Source organism: Pinus tabuliformis, chromosome 5_1, assembly GCF_031772625.1.
Source record: "Pinus tabuliformis cultivar Carrire ecotype Pingquan chromosome 5_1, CPIR1, whole genome shotgun sequence".
Lineage (NCBI taxonomy): Eukaryota > Viridiplantae > Streptophyta > Pinopsida > Pinales > Pinaceae > Pinus > Pinus tabuliformis.
The window spans coordinates 570,448,360-570,461,106 of NC_142305.1; the positions used below are offsets into that span (position 1 = coordinate 570,448,360).

The following is a 12,747-nucleotide window of genomic DNA, read 5'->3' on the forward strand; positions in this document are numbered from 1 at the left end:
AGCCTCGTAACGCATATGATGTGAGAGCCTTCACTTGGATGACCAATTACTACCAAAAATTTGTGGGGGGATTTTCAAAGATAGGCTCCTTATTGATAGACTTACTGAAGAAGGATAGACCGTGGAAGTGGACATAGAAGGGTAGAATTTCACTTGAGGAACTCAAATGTAAGATTGTGATAGCTCTTGTACTGAAACTATCAGATTATGAGAGATCATTTGAGGTGCAGACAAATGCATCTGATTTTTCCATGGGATTTTTAATGCAATATGATCACCCTGTTCAATTCAAGAGTAGGAAGTTGTAGTATTGGGGGAGGAGGTATCTTATCCATGTGAAGGAGATGGCAACAGTACTACACTATCTTCAAGTGTGGAGACACTATATATTGGGGAAGTTATTTATGGTCAAGGCAGATAACATCACATTGAGCTACTTTTCTAGCCAACCAAAGTTGTAACTGAAGCAAGCTTGATGGCAAGACCTTTTGGCTAAGTTTTACATGATGATTGAGTATAGGCCAAAGAAACTCAATGTAGTTGTAGATGCCTTGAGAAGGAAGGAAGAGTTGGCAGCGATTGAGGAATATGAAGAGAACCTGCCTACTCTAGAGAGAGTCAGATTCAGTTTGTTGAAGAGATACAATGAAAAATTTGTGATGGGTTGTAGAGCGATACTACAATGAAGAACATAATGAAGTAGGTGGACTTATGAGGTAAGTCTTAAAAGAGTATCATAACATGCCTTGGGTTGTCCATCCAAGATAGGAGAGAACACTAGAATTGTTGGAGATAGGTTACTTTTGGGAAAGCGTGAGGCAATATGTGGAGTATGTGCAAACTTGCATTTTATGCTAGCACAATAAGTCCGAACTAGAGGACATGCAATATTATTGCATCCTTTACCAATTCCAGGTAGACCATGGGAAAGTGTCTTAATGGAATTCATCTCATAGTTATCAATCGTGCAAAGTGTAATGAGGTATTGGTAATTGTCAACCGATTCTCTAAGGATTCCATCTTCTTACCTACAAAGGTAGCATGCAATGACGAGGAAGTAACAAAGATTTTCTTCTGAAAGGTGGTGAAATATTGGGGTCTTTCATTGAGCATTGTGTCATATAGAGATATGATATTCATGAGGAAGTTTTAGACCTCATTATTCAAACTTGTGAAGCCGCAGTTGCTACATAGTCATAGATTTCATCTGCAAACAAATGGAAAAGAAGAGCATATCAACTCCCTACTAGCATTAGAGGAAATTCTAGCTTAAAAGTGACCTCCTAAGGAAAAATAATAAAATAATAGTTAAAATAATCAAATAAGAGTTATGAATTTTGGATGGAAAATAAGAAAACTACTTTTTTAATTTTATTTTTAGCTTGTCTCCTTACAGTTTTACTCAAATTTCAAGTGTAGACACTTGTTCAATGCGAAATTAAATTTCACATCCAATAAGTACCCATTATGCACACTTTTGAGAACACCCACATTGATAAAAATTTAAGATACATTAATAAAGTGTGTTGAACACACATATTTTATGTGTCTTGTTTTCTTATCAATGTGGGTTTTCTTAAAAGTATGCATAATGCGTACTTGTTAGATGTGAAATTTAATTCCACATTCAATAAATCTCTACACTTGAAATTTGAGTAAAACCTTAAGGAGATAAACAAAAAATACAATTAGAAAAAATAGTTTTTCTTCTTTTCCCTCCAAAATATTTCCATGTACCTCTTTTTAAATTTAAAGGATTTTGATTGGTTTACATATTATGACATGGAAATTACATGAAATTTTCATTGGCACTTTTAGGTTTAAATTTCTTCTAAAGAGGATTACTTGAGGAATTATGTGAGGGCCAATAAGGAGAATTGGTGAAGCTTATTGGATGCAATGAAATTCAGTTACAATGTGCAAAAGAGTGCTTCTATGGGATACAATCCATTTGATTTGGTTAATGGTCAGATTCATATTAACCCATATATGGTCATGCATGGATACGATGGAAGGAGTCGCTTACCTCTAAAGTTCATGAACCATTGGTAGGAGATGTTGGAGATAGCTTGAGTGAACTTAATAGATGTAGCAGAGAGGATGAAGAAGTTTTCAGACACAAATAAGAGGGATGAAGAGTTCAGTGTGGGCAATATGGTATTTTTCAATATGACCAAAGAGTAGTTGCCACAGCCAGTTGGGATGTCTATATCACATGCGAGGAGGTTTGAGGGTTCATTCTGAGTTGTGGAGAACATTAATGGTGTTGCCTATAAGCTAGAGTTTCCTTTCCATTTGAGATATTATCATCCAAGTATTCCATATCAGTGAATTGAAGAAAGGCAAGGTGGATATAGAGGATCTAAGTAGAGAAAAACCACTGTGAACCTTATCATTAATTATTGATCATCCGAAGTTAGAGCTTGAGGAGATCATAGGCTATCAAAATTCGGGCTTTGGAAACAATAGGAAGAGAGAACTCTTCATTAAATAGAATGATGCTCAAGAAGATAATGGATGGAAGACCTATGAGTCCTTGTGGAGATGGGAGAAGGAGTTGAGGGCTATTGAGAGGAGGCATTAGTTGGAAATCCTAGGGCTATCATGGATGGAAACAAATGAGGGTGGGAAAGGATGTCAATCCCTAGGGTACCAAGGTGTACCCTTGTCTTGTCCATGCACCAAATGTGTGCCTATAAGCCTTGGTGAGATGAGGTGCCATGGGAAACACCATCGTCGTAAGAAATGTGATGATGATATCGCACAATTTGCAATGTTATGGAAGGAAATTATCAAAAAACCAAGAAGAAAGACTCAACATGTTGGATTGGTGGACAATAGGAAAATAGATGGGTAAGTGATGGATCGAGTGACCATGTGTGTAGCTGCCTGATCCTACTCTTTCTTGATTTACATTTTCTTTCCTTTGCCTTATTGGTCCTTCCTTTTCTTTCCTTGATCCAATTATATAGTGATCCAAGAAAAACTCCAAGTGTCCAAGAGTGTGAGAGAGAGGGAATGGAGAGAGAGTTCCAAAACTGAACTGATAAAACATTACAAAGTAATCCTTAGAATCCTTTTTACTAATGACGCCTCTATTTTATTTAATTTTCCATCTTCCTTCATTTTCCTCTTCACATGCAACCTGTGACCTTTCACCTTCCTTTTCTCCTAATTTCCATTATTTTCATAAATAAAATGTCAATTAATACCACTTTTCCTTTCCAAAGCCTTTGTCATTTCCTTTGTCAATTTCCTTAGCCATAATAAACAAAATGAACACCCACACTAGGATGTTTTTGCCAACACTCAGTTTGGAATACATGTCCTGTGACCTTGGTTATTATTTTTCCTTTATTAACTTTATTTACATGGAATTTTGACTAGGGTTGTTACAATTGTTCAGGGATGTATTTTCATGCCCCTTGAGAAGATAGAGGTGATAGTGGATTGGGAGGAGCCTCATAATTCATATGATGTGAGTGCTTCCACTTGGATGACCAATCACTACCAAAAATTTGTGGGGGATATTCAAAGATAGGCTCCTTATTAATACACTTACTAAAGAAGGATATACCATGGAAGTGGACAGAGAATGGTATAATTTCACATAAGGAACTCAAATGTAAGATTGTGATAGCTATCATATTGAAATTGTCAGATTATGAGAGATCATTTAAGGTGCATACAAATGCATATGATTTTTCCATAGGAGTTTTGATGCAAGATGATCACCCTGTAGAATTCAAGAGTAGGAAGTTGTAGTATTAGGGGAGGAGGCATCTTATCAATGTGAAAGATATGGCAAAAATAGTACACTATCTCCAGGTGTGGAGACACTATATTTTGGGGAAGTTATTTGTGGTCAAGACAAATAACATCACGTTGAGCTACTTTGCTATCCAACCAAAGTTGTCACTGAGGAAAGGTTGATGGCAAGAAATTTTGGATAAGTTTTACATAATGATTGAGTATAGGCCAAGGAAACTCCATGTAGTTGTGGATGTCTTGAGAAGGAAGGAAGCATTGGCAATGATTGAGGAATATGAAGAGAACCTACCTACTCTAGAGAGAGTCAGACTCAGTTTGTTGAAGAGATAAAAATAAGAATTAGTGATCGATTGTAGAATCATCCTACAATGAAGAACATAATGAAGTAGGTGGACTCATGAGGGAACTCTTGAAAGAGTGTTATAACTCACCTTTGGTTGTCCACCCAAAATAGCAGAGAAAACTAGCATTGTTGGAGAGAGGTTAGTTTTTGGGAAGCATGAGGTGAGATGTGGAGGAGTATGTGCAAACTTGCATTATATGCTAGCACAATAGGTTTGACACTAGAGGAAATGCAATATTATTGCATCCTTTACCGATTCCAGACATGCCATGGGAAAGTGTCTGAATGGACTTCATCTCATAGTTGTCAATGGTGCAACGGTATAATGAGGTGCGGTCATTATCAACTAAATCTCTAAGGATGTCGTCTTCTTACCTGTAAAAGTAAAATGAAATGAAGAGGAAGTAGCAAAGAATTTCTTGTGAAATGTGTTGAAATATTGGGGTCTTTCATTGAGCATTGTGTCACATATTACTAACATAATAATATTTTAACATATATTACTAATTTTATAAAATATTTAGTAATATTTTTAGAAAATTTCAAATTTCTAAACTCTTTATATAAATTCCAAAATAATAATAATAATAATTTAAACAAAAACTTTAATATTTTAAAATTTGAAAAAAAAAATATATTATTATTTAAATCATGAAAATGAGTCATATAAACTTATAAACTTAGCACTCACAAATTTCTGTGAGTTTCTATACATATAATCATGTATGCAACTTTAAATTTGTTTCTTAAGAGTTAGTAACCAGGGGAGAGTTAATAAAACTAAAATTTTAATGGAATTATTTTTAATGTGAAATTAGAATGAAATTTTTTTAGAAAGATTATTGAGAGGCTCGTTCTATAGCTCAGTATTACGTATAATTTTGTTACTCATCAAAATTGAAATTTTACTCATATCAAATCAAATAAAAAATTTAAACCGAAGAACGGAAAAAAAACAAAACAAAACAAAACAAAACAAAAAACAAATTAAATAACTATACAAAACATTATTTTAAATAATGTATGTTCATAAAAACAATTACAGAAAGAACTAGATAATTCTCCCAAATGAAGCCCCAAGAGTTAGCTCAATCGGTCAAATCAAGTGCCTCACCAATGGGAGGTCACAGGGTCGAATCCCGAAAGCTCTTGGGGTTAGGTCGGTAAATAGGCCGAGGGGTGTTGATGCCCTTCGAGTGGCGTCCACTCAGTGTTTAAAACCTTGGACGTAGCGGCTACCCACTGAACCAGTGAGTGAAAAAATTCTATGGCTACCCACTGATCTCTACCCACTAGGTATCCGTGAACCAGTAAGTGAAAGAATTCTCCGAAATTCTCCGAAATGCAAAATAATGGCTACCCACTGATCTCTACCCACTAGGTATCCGTGAACCAGTAAGTGAAAGAATTCTCCGAAATGCAAAATAATACCATCCAACAAAAATAGTGATTCAAATTTCTGAGTGTCTAAGGCAAAAAAAAAAAATACAATCCAATAAAATGATGTTTCTAATTTTCGATCTTCTTACATTGGAAGGCATATTGTCAATATCAAAACAAAAAATACTATATCTGAGAATCATAGCATGAATGAATTTGTTTGTCTGAATGCATACCTAAAAAGAAGGAAATACAACAGCCGGGGAATTGCACTTGCTGGAAGGCAATACGGGGCAAGACAAATAGTAAGTAGCAGAGGGATCCACACAGAAATAAATCTGATATATCTGATGGCCTCCAAATTCGTCCCTATTACATTCAATTCCTACCCCTGGTATTGTATTCTGGATGGTACTCAAATAGTATGCTCCTCCGTCTGGTCGTATTCCCGCCTCCTCCAACAAACCCAAAAGATCGAAATCGTCTTTGAGCCGAAGGGCAGCTGCGAAATAATCGTATTGGTTCAGCTCCGAGCATGTCCCGTGCTGCAGCCACTGTTGTTCCCAGAATTTCAAACTGTTACTGCTCGGGCAATCCAACGATCCCCAATACTGATTCATCGTCTCTCTCAAATCACTGATCTGCACAGATTCAGATTAATTAGTGTTACCATCGAATCAAAATATTTCACAATGTAGAAATAGATTGAAGAGTAATATAGTATACTTGTGAAGAATTGAAGGAATTGCTACTGTTGCAACTAACAGGAGAGTGGCCCTCCTTCAATTCTGGCCACAGACCGTGAATCGAGAAATTGGACGGAGGCTTTCCCGTTGTAGGAAGGCAGCAGCTAGCCTTTGTATGGCAATGGGATCCTGGCCACTGTTAAAACAATACACATGAAATTAAAACCATAAAAAATATAAATAATTTGATTCCAAACCAAAAAAAATATAAATAATTTGATTACCATAAAGAATTTGATTAGGTTTTCAGTAATTTTATTTTGACAAATCTACCTGCAGAACAAAGTAGTAGAAATCAAAGTCGTATTTACGATCAGAGTCCTGTGATTGTACTCCATCCAATTTTGCGGCGCCAATGAAAAAGAATGCTATGAATAGAGCGCGTACAGTCTTAGTCATGGACGATCCCATGAGCATGTTAAAGCCCATGGCGGAACCTGGTATCCACTGTTCGTCTAGTGACAGATGGGTATCGCGAGGCTGTGTATATAGAATAAGTTCAGCGTGACTCATGGTTATCGGGGGCAATGTGGGGATGTTCAGCTTAAATTATGGTCGCAACGCCCGGAAATATTCGGATAATCAAACGAATGTTACGCTCAAATTGAGAGTCAAAATCAATGATATGATATGATTTATATTTCAAAGTCTTTTCAAAGTCTATCGGACTGACTAAAAATAGTCTATTAGATTAGCAGTTCAATTGTTAAAGTGCATGAATTATTTATTCATGCACTATCAAATCGATGAATCAATAAATGATTGATAATTGAACATAATTAGAGTGTAGATTTCCAAATAGTCTAGAAAATTTAAATGGAATGTGAAGTTTAGAATAGTCCGGGAAATTTTGATATATGATTGATAATTGAACATAATTAGCCCAGAAAATTTTGATATATGATTGATAATTGAACATAATTAGATTTTGATATATAATTGATAACTGAACATAATTAGAATGTAGATTTTCAAATATTTTAGAAAATTCAAAATTTAAATGGAATGTGAATTTTAAAATATTTTAGGAAATTTGGATATATTCCATAGTTAAATTTATTATTGTTTGTTAAATTTTTGTAGTATTCTAAAATCTCAAGATAAGATGACCATTAGTTGATGTAAGGTGCTGACAACTTGCATGCCTTCAATTTCAAACAAAAGATTTCATTGGTATGATAGAAGGGCGTTTGCCACTTTTAATGGATGTGAAGGTGGAGGAATTGTCACGATTATTAAAAGTTGTTGGAATATCATTAAAAAAATTAATAAATCTTGTAGTAGTATTGTTTTAATTATGTTTTTTATGTTGGAAATAGATTGAGCACAACAAAAAACCTACAAGACATCCAAAATCTTGAAATTTAACGACTACAACTTAAATTTACAAAAATTCTTGTCAAATTTTATCAAAATATTGCCAAAATTTCTATAATTTTTAAAACAAAAAACAACCTAGTTAAACCACTGCTTTGCCTTCCAATGTGCATTGCGTGTAAAAAACTGATAGAAAGCCTTAACAAATTCAGTTGTTTCCATATTCGCTTATAGAAAGCTGATAGAAAGCCTTAACAAATTCATTCAGTTGTTTCCATATTCTCTAATAGAAATCTGATAGAAAGCCTTAAAAAATTATTCGCTTATAGAAAGCTGATAGAAAGCCTTAACAAATTCATTCAGTTGTTTCCATATTCTCTAATAGAAATCTGATAGAAAGCCTTAACAAATTCATTCAGTTGTTTCCATATTCTCTGATAGAAAGCTGATAGAAAGCCTTAACAAATTCAGCTGTTTCCATATTCGCTATAGAAAGCCTTAACAAATTGAGTTGTTTCCATATTCGTTGTGGTAGGTAAGCACCCATAGGGGATTTGAACCAGTGACCTATTGCAAGGAGTGTCTTAACAATACACCCATTCACCGTCAATCCAAAGCCCGGTGGGCATTATTAGTTATGATTTTATTAAGGTGTCTTTTAGAGTTTTGTGCCTAAGGAATATATTTAAATAGTGTTTAAATAAATGTTATTAATAATAATAAAATTCTATGTTGATAAAGATATTGTTAAATTTTAATGTTTTTTTCAAGTATAAATTTTATATATTTAAAGATTAATAAAAATACTGGTGTATTGATCTGTGATCTATTTGTTACTGATGTCATTTGGTGTTCTGTCTGAGGAACTTACCCTGTAAATTTCAACATGGTATCAGAGCGATTTGAGGGCCGCATCCATTGGTGAACCAAATCTGAAGCCGGTAGAACTGCATTCAACTGTCGTTTCATAGATCTACTATTTCTGACTGCTTTTGGGCTGAGACGACTGCTCTATTGTGTTAGGAGAATCTGTTCCAGTGAGGAACCCCTTTCGTTTCACGTGAAAAGGTTTCTGGTAGCCATAGCTACATCATTTTTGAGATCTTATGCAGTGTTTATTTGCAGTTTCTAGTTATTTTCTCTCTGCATATTTCAGTTTATTTAGCTTTTTGCTTTTTTTTACTACCGGATCTATACCTTTCATTTCTGCGTATGCTCTTTGCCTCGTGACTCTGTGCGATCTTGATAAATTAGAAACATAAAGGAAGGGTTTTTCTCATGCATATGCTTTTTTCCGTCGCGCCTTACTGTGATCTCGGAAAATCAGAAACATTGAGGAACATATTTAGTTTCTGGTTTGTTTTTTTTTTGTATGTCCATGTTGGTATTGTGTTTTTCGTTTTGTAGGGAAAAAAGAGCTTTCTCAAGTAAGTACGTAGCCCAAAGCTTCAATGCCAAAAATAAATAAAAACCCACTTCCTATTTTCCAAAAATTACTAACCTTTTAATCTAGCTCACTTGGTCTAAAGCTACTTTATGAGAATAGAGGTCTTGAGTTCAAGTCCTTCTTGGTCCAAAGCTACTTTATTAGATTAAATTTGGAAAGGGGGCGGATTTTTTTTAATATAACATTATCATTCATTTCCACACATTTGCGCACTTCATCGACATCTTGAACAACTTTTCTTCAAAAAGCCATAACTTCTTCATATGGAAGCCGTTTTCAGATCCGTTTTTTTTAATCAACCTATTTTTTCAAGATCTTTCCATTGGAACACTTATTTTCAGCATATACAGCTTCAATTTCTATTGAAAATGGAAAGTCCATGCCATGTTATTCTTGATAGCACCAACTACTTCCGATGGTTCTCCTACATTGTGGATTTACTTAGAAGTAAAGGTCTTTACCAAATAGCCTCAGGCCAAGAAACTAAACCGAAAGATGAAGATAAGGCAGCCAAATGGGAAAATAGGCAAGATCAAGCACGTGGGTTGATAGGGATGTCTATTTCTCTAAACCTTAAATTCCATATCACAGAACTTGATACTCCTAATGAAGCAATGAAACATATCACTAAAGTTTTTGGAATTAAAAATGAACTTAGAGCCCATCAACTCAAAAATGAGTTGTTTACATTGGACCCCAATAATTTTCCTTCCATTGAAGATTTTCTGTCCAAATTCAAGACCCTTAGACTTCTCTTGGAAGGTGTTAAGGTTAAGAAAGAAGATGGTAACCTTATCTATTCCATTCTTAGTAAGTTGGGACCAGCCTACTCTGTGCTTGTTTCCACCTTCCATTCTACAAGAGAAGCCTTCATTTCTCAAGGACAAGCCTACAAGTCCCCTTCCTTCGATTCCTTTTGTGATTCCTTAATAAGAGAACAAGAAAAACTCTTACACCTTGGTCTTCTCAATCTTGGAAACTCTTCTAAGAAATCCTTAACCTCCCAGTAGCAATCAAATTCAAAGAATCCTAAGAAGCTATATCCTAAAAAGAATGATCCTAAACCAAACAAGGGTCCTAGGCAATTTCAGCCTCAAAATGAAAAATCATTTCAACAAAATGATAAGGCAAATAAAAACAAAGGGAAGAAGACTGATAGACATTTCCACTTTTGTAATCGAGATGGCCACTTAGAATCCAAATGCTTTAAGAAGATGGAAGCCTTGGAAGCAGCAATGATGAAGCATAACATCCATTTGGAGCACTCTTCAACTTCAACTTCATCTTCAGGAATAACACTTTCTACATGTGGTTGTCAAACATCTCAGTCTGGATATGCACTAAATGTATCTTCTTCTAATAATTCTCATGAGTGGCTCATTGATTCTGGAGCTTCTTATCACATGGCTCAAAATAAAGCCATGTTTTCTTCTTTAAATGATTGTAACACCAAAAATATATATGTTGGTGATGATAGATCTCTTAGTGTTGTAGGAAATGGAACTGTTCATATAGAAAATGGTCAATTTAATGATGTATTATGTGTTCCAACCTTATCCTGCAAACTTCTATTTGTATATCAGATAACTCATTCAGGTGAAGGTAAAACCGTTGAATTTTCACCTCACGATGTTGTAATTAAGGACCTATTGTGACCAGCAACAACCCCCCTTCTCATTTAAGTGTCATCCGAAATACTAAATGTGTGGGGACCCTTAGTTAAAATTTAGGAAAAGCAAAAGTAGTGCTTAAATTCCTTTTCCGCAAATAAAGTTACCATCGTAAGCTTAGGAAACTCCTTGGAATACTTAAAACCTAAGTTTATGATAAGGGAAAAATCTTTAAAAAATCGCATCGTAAAATGGTAGTAGGACGCCACCATTCAAGTGCAATCCCGGCATGTGCGAGATTGTGGTATTGAACAAATATCGCGTCGCAATAAGTAAAACTTATAAGAAATACTTCAGAATTTACCGATTTGCGATGACGCCGATCGCAAGATCGCATATCGCAGGAAACAGGTTAACGAAATTTGTCATACATAAAACTTCTGCGATCTGCGATATTGCGATATCGCGATAAAGCGATGGTTGCGATGTTAGGCCAGATCAATGCTGCGATGTTATGTTTGTGCGATTTTACGATATTGCGACGTTGCGATATGCGATGGTGCGATCTGCGATGTTGCGAAGCAAATCGCAAAATCGCTCCATCGCAGATCTTTCGGGCACGATATTCAAGAAAAGCTATTTTCCATAAGCTGACACATGATTATGCGCTTTAAATGCTAATAAAGGAGTTAGTTGTCAGTTATTAATAAAATATGAATGCATGCTTTTCGAAGAATCACTTCACGTAAGGTGGTGTATTTGGTATGTCTGTGGCATTTAAAATTCTCCCATCACCCTTCCTGGTCATTCATTTCTACTTCACTTGTGAATTGTAGGAATGGAGTACGGAGGACGATACAAAGCAATACGCAGGTTGAAATGGGAAAGAAAAACAAAGCCCCGAGCTCCGAAGAAAAGGAAATGGCACCTTTGTATACAGACACGGCTTGTAACAGAGACGCGGGAATAGCTACGTGGGAAGGCATGTACAGGCTACTCGAAGAGGAGAACCCCAGAGTAATGGAAGTTACTACTGTTGCTAGCTCACAGAGTTCTTCTAAAGCAACCCTAATAGAGCTAGCCTGCTCATTCTTACATCGGATAGCAGCGAGGCCAAAAATTCTCCCATACACAGATATGGTCAAGTGGATACTTGATAGCGCAGAAATCAAAAATAGACAGTTCAAGGTTCATGGTCAAGGGCTCAGCGGGTCATTCACTGCACAAGATTTAAAGCTCATGTATCATCTGCCTGAACCACGGGCAACTTATAACATGCAATTCATAGAGAAATTCGTGAAGGAGAACCAGAACATGTCAGAAACCACCAAAGACTGGTCCAGAAAAGACGAACCACTCAAGAAAGATAAACACGGTATGTACAGTACTGGTTCCCTCACCTCCCCATATTGCTTTGCTGCTGCCATGCTCTGTAGAATATTTGGGATGCCAGATATCAATAAATTTTCATCCGAATGGTTACCATTACTAGATGCTGCCACAAATGCTACTATTGTAGATTGGGCCAAAATTTTATCTGATAACCTAATCACGGCTATTGTCAGTTACCGGTCCAAAAGGGCCACGTCTCAAAGGATTTATCCTCCTTTTTACCTAGCTGCATATATTATGGATTCAATATGTTATGTTTCTAAATTCCCTGTTATGGGTTGGAAGTGGACAACTCAAGACCCCTTACCCATCCATGTCTATCATAAGGAATTGTGGGACTCTCAGTTCACTCCATACTTCTCCCAAATTTGTCATGGAATTATGCTGCCCTTGTATAGAATGCTGTATGATAAAGATCATCCGAGGTGCTCACCTGAAGCACAGGTAGACATCCTCCCTGTCACAAGATGGTTCGGAGAGGAATTGTTCACTTATGTTAGGGTATTTGGAAGTACTGCACCCCCTCATGTTCTACCTTTGTATATCCCTGATAAACTCCTAGCTCGGGAAATTGCATATCAAACTTGTGGAGAAGGTGGCCTAACTAAAGACTTAAAGGACAAAAAGAAGGCTATATGGCCACAGTTTCCTATAGCTTGTGGGGCCTTTTCGTTATTTGATGTAGGTCATGCGTTCACTGAAGTACAGAATATGACGTGTTTACAACTATTTAAATTCCCG

General features: G+C 36.0%; 1 pseudogene; it reads right to left on the reverse strand.

Annotated features, from left to right (window-relative positions):
* Positions 1-5,730: 5,730 nt before the first annotated feature.
* Positions 5,731-6,753, reverse strand: LOC149166113 (ribonuclease 3 pseudogene; annotated as a pseudogene).
* Positions 6,754-12,747: the final 5,994 nt, after the last annotated feature.